This window comes from Canis lupus, chromosome 23, assembly GCF_003254725.2.
Source record: "Canis lupus dingo isolate Sandy chromosome 23, ASM325472v2, whole genome shotgun sequence".
NCBI lineage: Eukaryota > Metazoa > Chordata > Mammalia > Carnivora > Canidae > Canis > Canis lupus.
In genome coordinates this window covers 17766658-17782607 of record NC_064265.1, presented here as the reverse complement: position 1 = coordinate 17782607, position 15950 = coordinate 17766658, and the positions used below count along the sequence as shown (strand labels likewise).

At 39.5% G+C, this 15950-nt stretch overlaps 1 long non-coding RNA gene across 1 annotated transcript in view; it reads left to right on the top strand.

Annotated features, from left to right (window-relative positions):
• LOC112668898 (uncharacterized) overlaps window positions 1–14327 on the top strand; it is a 90637-nt gene extending 76310 nt beyond the window's left edge. The window contains exon 4 of the long non-coding RNA XR_003141934.3: window positions 13533–14327. This is a non-coding gene — a long non-coding RNA (uncharacterized LOC112668898). The remainder of the gene's footprint in view (window positions 1–13532) is intronic.
• The last annotated feature ends 1623 nt before the right edge of the window (window positions 14328–15950 follow it).

The following is a 15950-nucleotide window of genomic DNA, read 5'->3' as shown; positions in this document are numbered from 1 at the left end:
GTGCAGACGCACCTTCAGTTCAGCAGGGAGGAACCCACAGTGTATTTGATACTTGATTCCCAAGCATAAGGAGGTTTCACCTTCTTAGACTGAGTATTTGGATTAAGGTTTTTGATTGGTTTATCACCCAGAACATCCTCTAGAATGTTGCTATTGAAGTCATGAGTTTTAAAAGAATAATCTGATAATCAGGGAATAGGTGGTTCTAGAGGATAACATTTTCAAGAATGTCTTCTAGAAAAATAGAATGATGCAGCTATTGCTGCTGATGGTCTTTATTTTGTCATGATTTCTATGCTTAAGGTTTTTGTACACATTATTTTATCTGGTCTTTGGAAGAAATCTACAAAGCAGATGTTATGTTCATCATCATACTCATTATCATCCTATAGATTTAAAAATCTAAATTTGAAGATAGGATGTAATTTGCTCAAGGTCATATACTTAATAAGTAGAGTCTAACTTCAAAGCTCATGCTTTTTTCCTAGATCATTTGTCATTTTAATTTGTCCAGAATCCATCCTCACTTGTCTTCATGTTCCAGTTCCTTTGGGAGTTTACCTGTCTTGCATCTTTTTGGAGTGGAGCTTCTCATTTCCCAGTATGAAAATGAAGGGAGCCAATCATTTCACTCCTTCCTGTTCTCTGCATACTCTGGTGGTAGAATGTGATCTAAGTATGGGCAACTAGATATTGAATCTTGGGTTAGGGAAACAGGAATGAGGAGGGAGCCACTTGAGACTATAAAGTCTGTTATGGCACTCTTATGGCTTTGTAAATCATAGCCCTCTATTACCTCCTAGATTTCTGCTAGTTTCCAGGCCTGTTCTGTCAGATTTTAATAATGTCCTGTGATCCCTCAGGTATCTGTCTGATATACCTTCTCTTGGATAAGCGACCCGGAATTGGGTTCTGGTGCTTTCAATTAAGAATGCTATATTTTATATTTGGATGCTATTTGTTATAAGTAATAGGAATTCCATACTTAAAGTGGCTGAGACAACAAAACAGTGTATTAATTCTCATAAAAAAAAAGGCAGAGAAGATGTCAGGGATTTCTCTAATCCCGGTAGAATGGGCCAATCTGCTATTACCCAAACACTGATTATAAAATTCTTCTCTGACTTTCTTGCTTTCTTGTCCTAAAACTCATGGAAATGATGAGTCATAGTTGGAGTTAGTGTTGATAATTAGAAGTCATAATGTGGAATGTATATCACCTTAATGAGAAGCTGATTTATATTGTTTTTTCTAGTAAAAATATGCCCTGTAAAACCTGAATTACACATTTTTACAGTGTTACTTCACAGGGGGGAAATAGCATTAGGGTTTAGAGTTGGGGATGTTTATTTATGTATGTATGTATGTATGTATGTATGTATGTATGTTATTTTTTTGTGAAGTTGGGGATATTTAAAAGTAGTTTGTGGGCAGCCCGGGTGGCTCAGCAGTTTAGCGCCTCCTTCAGCCCAGGGCCTGATCCTGAAGACCCGGGATCGAGTCCCAGGTCGGGCTCCCTGCATGGAGCCTGCTTCTCCCTCTGCCTGTGTCTCTGCCTCTCTCTCTCTATGTGTCTCTCATGAATAAATAAATAAAATCTTTTAAAAGAAGTTTCGTACTATTGCTTTTGTATAGCACTGAATTATGAAAATTCAGTACAAGAGCATATATTAAAAATGCAGAAAAAGAAAATATATAGTCTTATAGATTCAGTAACATACAACACTAACTTTTTAATTAACCAAATATGTGTAAATGGCCCTCATTTCCCAGATTCTCCCAGCAAGTGGTACATGATGATTGCCTGATCTTTCTCTCTCTCAAGGAACTAAATGTGGCTGATTGCATTCCCTCCTAGGGAGCCTTTTAGTAGAGGGAGGAGTTTTGTTTTTTTTTTTTTTCTCTCTCTCTCTCTCTCTCTTTTTCTTTTGTATTAAGGGCTTCTGGGAAAGAAATACTTTTCTAAATCATATATGTGAAAGTGACTACATTTCTTTCTTCTTTTTTTTTTTTTCCCAAAGAAAAACATAAACCATTCTCTACTTTCTAGACTAAGAGCCAGAAACATAAATACAAAGGTAAGAAATAGAATGTTCTGGTTTGAAAGTCTGTTTAGTTACAGAAAGAAGTTATAGAGGAGTAGGGGAGGGAAAGTAACACCAAGATAAAATGACAATAGAGAAATGTGCAAGTGAGACCTTTCCTCTGATGGTTTTTTCCTCCACAGAAATACACACTGAGAAGGCCAGAGAAGGGAGGTTGCAGAGCAGATGTACACATTCCAAGGGCACAACCACAGCAAACCATACGGATAGACAAGAGACATTCTTTGGAGTAACAATACTGTCTTCACAATTTTCAGGTTATGAATATTTACCTGGGAAATTGTGTTTTATTTTTGAGCCCATACATCTATGTGGGAGCGGAGATAGAGGATTTCATGCTACTCTCTTTGCAGATATTTAGGTGAAATCTGGAGGAACTCATTCTAAAAATTAGGCCCTTTCTTCATCAGTTTCTTGATGTGAGAATTCATCAATGAAGAATTGAATAATGCCTCCAGTTTACCATTGACAAGTTGACAGGTGTTTTTGTAAACAATTGAGGCTAAAATAGGTCCCTAAGTCCTACAAAACAAAATAAAAAATTTGATATTTGAAGACCAGAAGTTCTAGTTAAACCACAAAGAAATTAGTTATAGGCATCTGACAGTGATCTAGGCCAAAGGGTCGGGGAAATAGAATACAACCTAATATTGAGATCCAGTAATCACTTATGTTTGGTTTGTAAAATAAAGCAATTTAACCTTCTTCAATGTGTTTTGCTTAAGATAGGATTAAAATCTGGCAGAGATGTGGTGTAGTGCTGAAGGGTATTCAGTGTCTCAGGAAACTAATGGTACTTAGAAAAAAAATGTAGCCTAAGAAACAAAAATGGGTAATTTATGCAACAATAATGGAAAGCTGCAGACTATTCCCATGTGGGTCTTTCCTTTTCTTATTTTTCTATTATTTATGCTAACAAAGATAATTTTCAGATATGTGACAGAGAATGAATACTTTTACTTTTTTTTTTGTAAAGGAAGCATAAAATACACTGTGTCTTAAGCAACAGAAACCATATTTTATAATAAATACACAGCTCTCTTTGCAATAGAAAATGTCCATCTGCTACCACTGGGTTTGCCTTGCACAAAGCAGCTTTGAAAAAAAACAACGTATCATTAATTTAGACCTGCTGTGGATGTGAATGCTTAGAAGCAATCGGTTCTACTCTAATCGACACAATGGAAAACTATCTTAATTAACGGAAAATGCTCAAAGGAGTGACCAGGGCACTTTCAGCCATAGCACTCATAGGATAAATTGTAATGGGAGATGTTTTAATGGAAACTTTTAGTTGGCCCTGACATTTTCTCCGATTATTAGCATCACTTTTCCCTCTGATTAGCTGTGCTTTCACTTTTATTCCACATTGACCTCTCCTATCCACTTAACCTGATAAAAGTAAAAGAATGTAGAAATCCTAACTTCACAATGACATACCCCAAATGAACAGAATCATTTTAAGAATATATTGTCTAAGAGGCACATGTGATGATTGTTCATTATCAATGAAATGAATAAGATATAACCTCATTTTTGGTACACACTGCTTCCTGGAATGCATCAGAGAATCTGAAAAGGAAAGGCTTAAAGAATTCGATTTACAGATACCCGCAACCCCCCACACACTCCCTGAAAGCTCACAGTACTGTCACTTCACGTTTATGAAAAATCTGTTATACCTTTTTCCAAGAGGGTATACTCTTTGCTTAAAGCCATTTCTGCTTATGAAACTTTTCATAGGAACACTCTACTTTTTTTTTTTTTTTCTTGAGCAAGAGAGAGAGAGAGAGAAAATGCATGCATGCGGGGCAGGGAGGGGGCGTGTTAGAGGGAGGGGGAGAGAGAATCTCAAGCAGAATCTCCACACTGGGCATGGAAACGAAGGGTCCCACATAGGGCTCATCTCATGACCCTGAGATCATGATCTGAGCTGAAATCAAAAGCTGGACAGTCAATCCACTGAGCCACCCAGGCACCCAGAAACACTACTTTCAAAAAGCAGGGGCGATCTGTATTTTGGAAGGAGGATGCTAAAGAGGCTCTCACATACTAGGTATGTGATATATATACATACCTAGTATATTGGGAGAGCAAGACAAGCCTTGCAAGTGGGCACTAGCCTGATGTTATTCCAGAAAAAGTTTGAAAAAGATAATTCACCCAAGTATCTACCTATTGGCTAGGAATTTCTTCTGCTGTTCATCCTTTTGGATTTTGAAATTTTTTTCAGATATATCTTATTACAGCAGACATTCTTTATCAGATCATCTTCCTACTAATAATATTCTACATATGTAATTTTGTCTTTTAAAAATTACTACTTTGAACTTATTTCTACCACAATCCTATAATTTAAGATTACTGTTAACCATTTTACGGTTGAGAAGACTGAAGTGCAGAGTGGCTGCGAACTGCTTCCAGTCCAAAGCCTGATATCAGAGCCCAGAGCTTTTGCTTCTGGTACAGTCGTCTCTCCCTCCACAATTTATGATCAGAGCCTCTGTGAAGGAGACTTGGGATAGGCTCACAGGCTTAGTGAGAGCCAGAGGCAAGAATAGAAGACAGGGGAATGGAAAAAATAAGAGCAACAGAAGTCGAAAGCTGAGGGAGATAACACTTTACTTGCCCTAAGAACCCTCAGCCATCTCTTTGCGCTTGGTGCGGCTCTTGTCCATTCAGGAAAAACTCTGATTTTTTTTTCCCCGTTTTTTCATAGTTGTTGATAATTCTAAGTTGAACTCTTAGCTCTCTATTCCCTAGTATGACCTTGAGCCAGTTGCATAATCTCTTGAAACTCAGTTTCCTCATCAATGAGAATAATGCTAAAAGCTCAGTCCCAGAGTCAACTCAATGAGATAAAGTATATAAGGCAACTCAGTAACATTGGTGCCTGAAACATGGTAATAACAGCTCAATGAATGTTAATTACCATTGATATATAAGAGATGCTTGTCAGTTTCTGACGGCCTAGTGTTTGAATTCCCCTTTATATATATGGCAGCTCATCAATATGCTATTCATAGTGTTGTCTGTCAGGTATTTCTGGATCTTTTTCTGAACACACAGAATTGTATTTCCCTACATCCCACTTTCTCCTGAGTTTGGGTGTGGCCATGTAGCTTGCTTTGGCCACTAAAGTTTAAGCAGGGATGACGTGTCACTTCCAGTTAGAAGCTTTATGTACTGGTATGTGTTTCACCACACTCTCCCTTTGTCATGATGACCTACAGCTTTCCACATAGAGGCTGTCCTGTTAGCCTAGGTCCTTGAGTGAGAATGAGAAGAGGTCTCAGGTGGCAAGATATGAAGGACGACTAAGGGGAAAAAAAAGAAAAGGAAAGAAAAAGAAACAAAAAAAATTTTCATTTAAGCCACTGAGTTTTTTGGGGTGGTTTGTTTAGTAGCATAATTTGGTCTCTCCCATCACCCTACCCTGAGTATTGGCAGAGCCCCATTAACATCCTGGAAATAGAAAGGGATAGATACCTTTGTCACCTCTCTTATAGGCACTTGATCCAAATCAGTACATCCACCTAAGTATATAAATTGGGAGCTAGAAATGCAAAGAAATAGGAATAGTGGTAGTAGCAATGTACATTTCTGGGAAAATTGGTGCTAACAGATACAAGAGCAACATCTGGGGTCTGGGGTCATCGGTAGACATTTTTGTAAATTATTTTGCCTGGTTTTCAGGGACATCAGAAGCAGAGTCCCCACTGGATAAGTCTGTGGTATAACTCTGGCCCCAGTTGGGGTGTGGTCTAGTATCCCTGGTTCCTGACCAATTTCCAACCTTCCTAGTGACTCAACTCTGCACGTAGCTGATATAATTTCAATTCATTCATTTTCTGATTAAATCAGCCAGAATGTAATCCTTGCAAATAAGATTCCTGAGTAACACAATATATAAATTAATTTTAGAATTTTCTTTGTTAATGTGCAGAGTTATTTTAGTATAATTCTGGCAGTTTGAATTAGTTGCTCTGAATGCCGTGCTTATCCATGCCAACAGTATACTTATTTTAGAAATGCCCACCCTTTATTTCAGCAATTTCTTGTCAACATATTAGTTCATGTTTTTTTTAAGATTCTTAATGAATTAAAGTCTACATTTCACTTACAGTTTAAATTATGTTGAAAATCTGATAGTTAAAACCATTTCTTTTACTCTTTCCCTCTGAAGAGTATGAGTTAATTTTCCTGTTTGTCTCTTGATTTAAGTACTGTGTGACTGAAAAAGATTAGTGAGTCTTTGGCTGTTTTAGGTACAGATCACATTGTTCTCTTTATTTTGAACTTGGTTTTACCTAGACATGAAGATGACCTAGAATGGCTCAGAAGGTTCTTTCCAGGTCCATGATTCCTAAGACTATGATTTGGTTACAAGAGTCAGAATTCCCACTGAGGGAGATTCATTCAGTTAGTTGGGTAAGATGATTACTCTTCTAAAGGGTTATTAATCTTGACATGACTTGACAACTAAATTGAACCACAACTTGGGCACTTCAGGATAGGGAAGAGAGAGAGACTCATTACAAGTTCCCAGCAGAGATGTCATTTTACATATTCTGGGTTTCTGTTTGAACTTACTGGGAAAAGATAGGAAGAGCAAATCTATTCCCAGTGGGGGCACCGACACTGTCATTTCCTTGTTGCAGTTCAAATGCCAGAGTAACTCTGATTGCCTCTCTGCCACTCCTTTTCATCTGCGACTCACCAAGTCTAAAAAGGAAAATTAAAAACAACAACAAAGTTTGGAAATACAGGCAGCCCAGAAAGCTAGTCGGCATGCCTCAAAGTAGAGGAGAGATAAATGATTAGTTACCCTGTTCTGAAGCATGTGTTTCTAGAAAGGTGGAGAAGAAAACAGTGAGGGGCAAAGGGGGTGACCCCAGGATCAGGTCTCTTCTATTGAAGGTTTAGACGAGAAAAAGCAAACTCTAGTGAAATGATGAGACTTGGAGCAATAATGTGAGCAGGCTAGATCCCAGAGTGTGAGTTAAGATAACTGCTCTATGTTAAAGCAAAGGCTCTTAATTTCCAAAATAACTAGTCAATGTGTTTTTACAATGTTCTAACTCATGGGAAGGAAGGAAAAAACCCCACAGTGACCAATACATGTGATGTAAATGTAGAAATGTAAGGTTGATAGAAGACTTAGATGTTGTAGGTCACAATTTCCAGAAGCCAACTTTTAAGATCTGATTACTTGTCTAACTTTACTACCGTATTTGTTCTGCACATAAAAAGGAGCTGGGCTGGAAGTCAGCAGATCTCCTTGAAGATTCAGGTGATGTGAAAATGTCCCCAGATTTTTTTTTTGGGGGGGGCGGGTGGAAAGGACTCTCCCCCTACTTTAGAGACAGATGAAAGCCTGAAGGCATCCAGTGACTTTCCCAAGGTCACACAGCGTTTTCAGCATGGGATCTGGAGTAATACTCAGGCTTTGCTGATGAGACCCTGATGTCTTGGGATTGTCTTCATTCACATTGATCCCTTGTTGGAGACAATGAGTGCTCTTCAGCTAGCTATTGAGATTCAGTGTCAGGTCCACAGCTCTGCCTAAGAAAATGTGGGACAGCCAGTCAGACTCACTTTAAAAAACAGATAAACCTTTATGAAGTGTCCTAAAGTTCATTCTTATCCCAACAGTTTATAAGGGGAACTTGAGAGATGAAGCATCCTGGAGGGTTATATGCTGCCTCTGGACCCAGCTCCTCTTGGATTTAGGTTCCAATTCTGCCCCTCACTCTGTATGCCATTTTGGGAGTGTTAATGTCCCTAACCCTCAGTTTCCTGATGGTAAGATGGAGATAATTATGGTATCTGACTCATCTGGTTGTTGGAAGGATTTATTCATGCAAATGAGGAATATGCAAAGTCTGAAATCAGAGTTTAATAAACAGCAGGTTAAAGAAGAGCCAGGCATTAAAAACTAAAGGGTATGGATACATATTAAGAGAAAAGAAAGAGGACATTTATCTTAATACTTATTAAACTTTATTTTTGTCTTAATATTCACTGATATCTATTTTATGCCCTCCTCCACTGCTGAAATGCTTTTTCCCCCAAATATGCTTACCTTGGCTACTCTCCTTGTAGACATCAATTATATACACAACCCAAGAACAGAAACTTTGGGAGACTCTTTTTTTTTTTTTTTTTTTTTTTAAATTTGGAGAAGTTTGCCCCTGGGAAGGGCAGCAGGAAAATGTACCCAGAGATTAGCAAGTGGTGCTTAGACCCACGGGGACCCAGCACAGCTAAGAGAAGAAAGGCACTGACTACAGTTATAGAACTGGAATTAGTCTTAGTGGTCATCCTGTTGACTCATTCATTTTAAAGAAGGGGAAGAAGGGAAGTCCAGAGAGGTTGCTCATGTCCATGAAGTCTTGTAGTACTTTCACTTACAGCACATCACTCTTAACTTTTCACTCTTCTATTTATCTTCCTTATTTCAGCTTCATTTTGCATCCTTTTGAATGCTTCCCATGGTAGATTGGTACAAGCATTTGGAGCTTCTACATAAATTGGTTCCTACCTTTGGATCTCTTGGGATTTTTGTAGGACCCTGCAAGGGTGACTGTAGTCCAGGTATTCCAGATAAATGAACCTTTTGCTGGCAGCCACTGCCTCATTCCTGTACCTAAAGTTAGCAAAGATTCTCCACTAGGGAGTGGAGTCTGGCCTGTGTCCATGACTATGAATCTCCTTCTTGGCCGCCTCTTACCTTCATCCTATCTCTTGACAATTTCTGAGAGATAAGTTAACAAGGACAGGACCTGGAATTAGGTGAAGAGGTTTCTCTTCCAAACAGGAAGCATGTTATCACTGGAAGACTTTTCCAACCAATAGGGAAATGTGTTTATAGGAGGGGCAAACTCCAGCTAACATGCACCCATGAGGCAGAGACTGGGACCACCACATCCCTTATGCTCACACTAGGGACTGATATGTTTGGAGGTGAGAACTTTGACCTTTCTCTGTAAGGCCTTAAAGCTACAGTGAAAAAAGACCCCAAGAACAAGCTCTGCCAGATGGGTATAAGCTTCAAAAGGCTAAACCATTTTTGTACCCCATAGCACATAGTGTTTGTGGAATGGCAACAGTTCCTCTTTGGTGGTGGCAGGGTTTCTATGTGAGCTGTGCCTTAGACTAGTGACTCTCAAGTTTAACATCATCAGAGTCACCAGAGGACTTGTAAAACACAGACTGCTGGGCCCATATTAAGAGGTACCTGGGTATTTGTGTTTCTAACAAGCTCACAGGGGTTGCTGATGCTGGTGGACTGGAAACCACACCTGAAGAACCATTGCTGTAGGAGAAAGAGGCCCATGTTTCCTGAACTTTCAGCCTTATTTGTTGCCCCAGCCACACCTTTCTTTTATCTTCAGCTGCTCAGACCTTTTTTTCCAGTGCATAGGAGCTTTCAGATTCTCTTTGCATGCTCAGACACAAATATTCAAAATTTTACTCCTCTCCAAACACTTATTCTACAATGGGGCATTTCCGACTAGCCAGTCTGCACCTTAGAATTGCAGGTACACATTGGATGTCCAGAACTCTCCCCAGTAATTCTGTGCATACATTAATGTGCCCCATGCACACTAGACTTCTGTTTTATGTAACTGAAGAAGACAGACATTTATTGCAGGTTGGCTTCTCAAGGGAAAAGGGGTATGTTAAGAGGAGTGGCCTTTTCTCTCTTCTCCAGCTGTCTCCTGAGCCTAGGTTTTAAGAAGGCTAATTATTCAGGGCCTTTTCTGGCCAAAGCAACCTTGATAAAGAAAAGAAAAGAAAAGATGGAGGCATCACAATTCTGGACTTCAAGTTATATTGCAAAGCTGTAGTGATCAGAACAGTAAGGTACTGGCACAAAAACAGACACATAGAACAAAAGGACAGATAGAAAACCCAGAAACAGACTCACAACTATATGGTCAATTAATCTGCAACAAAGCAGGAAAAAATATCTGATGGCAAAAAGAGAGTCTCTTCAACAAATGGTGTTGGGAAAACTGGATAGTCACACACAGAAGAATGAAACTAGACCACTTTCTTATACCAAACATAAAAATAAATTCTAAATGTGAAACATGAAACCATAAAAATGGTTTACACAGGCAGTAACCTCTTTGACATTGGCCATAGCAACTTCTTTCTAGATATGTTTCCTGAGACAAGGGAAACAAAAATAAATTGTTAGGACTTCATCAAAAAAAAAAAAAAAGGCTTTTGCACAGTAAAGGAAACAATGAAATTGAAAGGCAACCTACAGAATGGGAGAAGATATTTGCAAATGACCTGATAAAGGATTAGTATCCAAAATATATAAAGAGCTTATAAAACTCAACACCCCCAAAATCAATAATCCAATTAAAAAATGGGGAGAAGACGTGAATAGACCTTTTCCATAGAAGACATCCAGGTGGCCAACAGACACATGAAAAGATGCTCAATATCATTGATCATTAGGGAAATACAAATCAAAACTATGATGAGATACCACCTCACACTTGTCAGAATGGCTAAAATCAACAACACAAGAAACAAGTGTTAGAGAAGATGTGGAGAAAGGGGAAGGCTCTTACACTGTTGGTGGGAATGCAAGCTGGTGCAGCCACTCAAGAACAGTATGAAACTTCCTCAAAACGTTAAAAATAGAACGACCTTCCCATCAAGCATTGCACTACTAGATATTTACCCAGAGGATACGAAATACTGATTCAAGGGACATATGCACTCTGATATTTATAACAATGAATACAATAACCAAATTATGGAAACAGCTCAAGTGTCCATCGACTGATGAAGGAATAAAGCAGATGTGATACACATACATGCACACACACACACATGCACAGGAATTTACTCAGCCATAAAAAAGAATGAAAAAAGAATGAAATCTTGCCATCTGCAATGATGTGGATGGAGCTGGAGCATTATGCTATGTCAAGTCAGTCAGAGACAAATACCATTTGATTTCACTCGTATGTGGAATTTAAGAAACAAAACAAATGAGCAAAGAGGGAAAAAAAGAGAGAGAAGCAAGCCAGGAAATGGACTATTAACTATAGAGAACAAACCAGAGGGGAGGAGGATGGGGGAAATAGGTGAGGGGGATTCAAGAGTGCGCTTGTTGTGATGAGCACCAGGTATTGTATGGAAGTGTTGAATCACTATATAGTACACCTGAAACTAATATAGCAGTGTGTCAACTAAATGGAATTTACATACAAACTTAAAAAAGAAGGCAAAAGAACTGTTCAATAGAAATATTTGTGGCATCCTAGGCACAAACAGACTTGTTCTGGGGCTGGGGCAAATGGGGTGGGTCTTTCATACACTGATACATCTTAGGCATTGATTAAGGGCTCTTAAAGGGGGCAAATGAATTTTGAGGTGCTTCAGGCTCTCCCTTCCAGTAGCCTGAGAGTAGTCCTAAAGACACCTGTTGGCCCTTGGTATGTAAAACACACCAAAGGGAGGAGGTACATGCACAGACAAGGTCAAAAGCCATCCTGGGAATCTAGGGAGACCTTTAGCAGCAAGTAGAGAAAGCCGGTTGGCAGGGGGGCGGGGGGGCTGAGAATCCTCAAGGACGTATGTTTATTTGACTTTGATGACAACTCATCTCACTTGCGGGGGAAACTGTTTTCATGTGTGTCTCTGAGGTGGAGGGGCTTGTCTGGCCTAGACTATCCTAAGAAGCTCTTTTCCTGTGACTCTTAGTGGTATGGGATGCCTGGGCTCATTTGCTAAGCCTGAGATTCTTAGTGAAGGCTGCCAACACAAAGCTCCTTCAGGCTGAGGTTAGCAGCTAAGCATTTAAATCATCTGGCTGTGTTGCCGGATTCCTTCTCAGGCAGGGTGCCCAAGGGTGGCATATTTTCTGGGACAGCCTGCCAGCTTCTTCTCATGCTTACTTTCCATTATCCAGGGTGGCCAGGTGCCCCCCTAGAGCTGCGGGCTGGGAATCAGATGCAACCACAGTCATGAATTTTGTAGCATCATTTGCATGTTTAACCTTCCTCTGCTTCTCTTATTCTCAGACAGATGCAGGCAAAGCCATTTCTGTAGAAGTTTCTATGCTGCTGAACAAGGCTGGGATGGTGATGAAATAAATAATCATCAGGACTGTTTGAGTCTTATCCCCTCTCTAGGTCTCTTTTAAGAAGGGCATTCTGAGCTATAGTGTTACAAAGATACTTTATCAGTAAATATATCATGGATTTTTATTTCACCCCTGGCCTCAAGACCATATTGTGTCTTATCTTCCGCATCCATACAGAAGTACTAACGTTGCACATTTCTCTTCTGTGGAAACAATACTGGTAATGGAATCAGGAGATTTGGCCTTCAGTTGTGGCCTCCCACTTACAATCTAGCTGAGCCCCCCTGTGACATAGGCTAAGATTGGTTTTGCTTACTCAGTATGGTCATTGTGAGGGTCAGGTGCAGACAAATCTACTTGTGAGACTATTGAGAGCAATCCAAAGAAAGAATTTATAGGATAGAAAATACCACATGCTCATCGATTATATTGGGCCATTGTGATCAATAGCAGCACTCCAACTAAAAGGGATTACTCTCTGCTCTAGGTTATTTCTGTATCTAGATAGACCTGGGATCAAATCCAGGCGATTCCCCTTACAAGCTACTCAATTCTATGAAATGAGTTGGAGCCCTCTGAATCTTTGTTTTGATAAATTTGCCTTTTAGGATGTGGTGAAGATTATAGCTAACATATATACAGAAGGCTTCCTGCCACCCAATCAATGATAGTTTATTTTATTTTATTTTTAATTTTTTTTTTTTTTTTTTTTTGCCTATTGCCAACTCCGAAGGAAATCTTTGGTACTATATAGGGCAAATTCTTATCTGGCAGCGAGTACTATTGCTAAGACATGAAATTCAATTATGGAATCTCTATCCTTGGCTCAAATAACGGTGATTCCATAAAAAGGTGCTGAGTTTCCCTGAGGAGGGAAAAGTGCTTCAGAGGCAAACCATCACTGATTCTTAAACACTGAAGTCTCTGTTTTTTGATGAATAGGGTCCTATTTCCAGGTTACCTGTTTTTTTTTTTTTCCCCCACCTTGGCTTAGTCCTTATCTCCCTCCAGAGCTGCCTGCTCCTACCCTAGTGACATTAATAACACAAATTTTGTAGCCATATCTGCAATAAAAAGGACACAATGTCATCTCTCCTGTGAGCCCTTCCCTTAGTGACAACCATGCATGGGGCTCCTTCTTCCATAACTCACTTTGCAGTTACTGCCTGTCACTCAAGAAATTAGTATCTGTAACTCAGGTAGCACCTAATCATTATTCTCTCTAATTGTCTAAAACACACAGCACAGTACTGTAAATATATGCATACATCTTGAGTTTTCTTTCTTTCTTTTGTGTCTTAACTCTCCAGGTACATTCTGAGCGCTTTCTGGATGGGCCATGACTTCCTGCCTCACAGAGTTAAAGTGGATCTGGCAACCCAGTGGGGAGCACACAGTAGGCATTTTGTATGAATTTTTTGTCTGATGGGAAGAGAGCAGTGATTTCTATGGTGAATATCTGCTCATTTCATGCTATGGGCTGCTGCTTGATTTGAGTTTTCCCAGGAGATCAATTAATTACTTTGCTCCATTGAATACTTTTTAAGGATTCTTACAGATGTGTGATAAATGCCCGTATCTCAGGAGAACAGGGGGCATTCATATATTAAAATACTTGTTTTGAGAGATACCGGACACAAAAGAGCACATACAATATTACTTCATTTAAGAGTGCCTCGGTGACTCAGTTAAGAGTCTACCTTCAGCTCACTCAGGTCATCCCGGAGTCCTGGGGTCGAGCCCCACATTGGGCTCCCTGTGTAGCAGGGAGTCTGCTTCTCCCTCTGCCTTTGCCCCTCCTCCCCAAACATGCTCTTTCTCACTCTCTCTCTCAAATAAATAAATAAAATCTGTAAAAAAACATTACTACATTTAATAAGGGCCCTAAATAAGGAAAAATCACACCTTTACCCCTATCCTGGAAGATGAATTGACTGACAAAATATGGGAGGAGATTTGTGGGATTCTGTGATAATTTTGTATCTAGGTCTGGAGGATGGTTAGAGAAGTGTGTTCAACTTTGTGAAAATTCATGCATCTGAGTACTTACAAGCTGTGGGCTTTTGTTCCTGTATATTATTTATTAATAAAAGAAAAAAATCTCATTTGTGTTCTCTTGTTTATTTTGGTAGAACAAGAGTAAAAGCAATGTCAGTTTGGGTTCAAATAGTGATGATGTTATTATGACCTCCACTAAATGCCATCTGCTCCACATACCTTGGAAAAGAGAAATTTTGCTTGTGTAGGATGTCTCTCAGACTTAAAAATAAGGTTTATAGAGAAATGAAAGTCAGCTGGTGGACAACCTGCAGTTTGTCTTGCCTAGACACAGAAGCAGAAGTGGCAGGGGACTGTTCTCGATCATCGATTAGGAGCACAGCCATCCTTGGGTCAGACAGCTAGGTCCCAGCTTAGGTCTGCAAGGGCTTGGCTGTCTCATTGGGCTCACAGATGAACAGCTTTTATGGAGAATATTGGTGAGGCATTTGCACATTCACCCACATATGCAAACTTCATGGTTTATTAAGGGAGACGAAATATGTACTTGTGGCCTAATTTTTCTTAGAGGAAAGAAATCTTAATTTATACAGAAAATTAAGCTTAACAGTCTAACAGCATATTTTTTCTAGACACATTTCTTTTGGTGAATAACAAGTCATTTATAATGTTTCTTCTCTTTTTGGAACAGTTTGCATACAAGCTCTTGTAACACTATTTTCTATTGCTTATCTGCCAATTCTTTCCTGGAGGAGAGAAGTATTGAATGCCATGATAAAACACATTTTGCACCCACATGACCAGGCTCCAGTATCAGGGTTTTTCCAATTTCACTCTGGCCCACCTGGGATGGTGTTTTTCAGCTATGCATCAGAACCACCTGTGTTACTTATTAAAGAAGTTTGAATTTCTGGGCCCCAGCCCACATGATGAATCTCTAGTGGGCAGGTGCCAAGATGCTACATTTTGAAATAAGCTCTCCTATTGATTCTTTTTTTTTTTTTTTAAGATTTCATTTATTTATTTGAGAGAGAGAGAGATAGAGCAAGTGAGAGAGAGAACACACACACACGCACAACACGCACAAGTAGGGGAGGGGCAGAGGAGAAGAAGGCTCCCTGCTCACACACCTGACTTGATCCTAGGATCCTGAGATCATGACCTGAGCCAAAGGTAGATAGTTAACTGATTGAGCCACCAGCACCCCTCTCCTGTTGATCCTTAAGCACACTGAAATCTGAAAACCTTTGGTTCACTAACTACTGGCAGATGTCGAACACTACTGGTAGATGTCTCTAGGGGGTGAGGGGATGTTGTCCCAGGAAGCTTCCCAAGAATCTCTTGGAAAGAACTTGTGTTGGGAACATAAATTCAAATTAATATTAGAGAGCCATTAGCTTTAGGTGGGAAATATGTGCAAAATATCCATTGTCTTGTGTTTCCGAGCAGAGTGAAACAAGAAATTCTTTGTGCATAGACAGAGACTTTGCCTTTTTAGTGTTTGCACTTCTGTCCTTCTATATTGGCAGGAATTCTGACTTTTACATTCCCTTTGAATCAGACAATTGTCCTTTTCTGTGCATTTCTTTTACCACAGCAGGCTATTTCTAAAAGAACAGTGTTGCCTTTCTTCTTGTGGATTGTTTTCTTTTTTCTCAAAAGATTTGAAAGTTTTCTCCCCTCTGAGTTTTGCTCAGATGACTTTATTACAAGGACACATCACTAAAAGT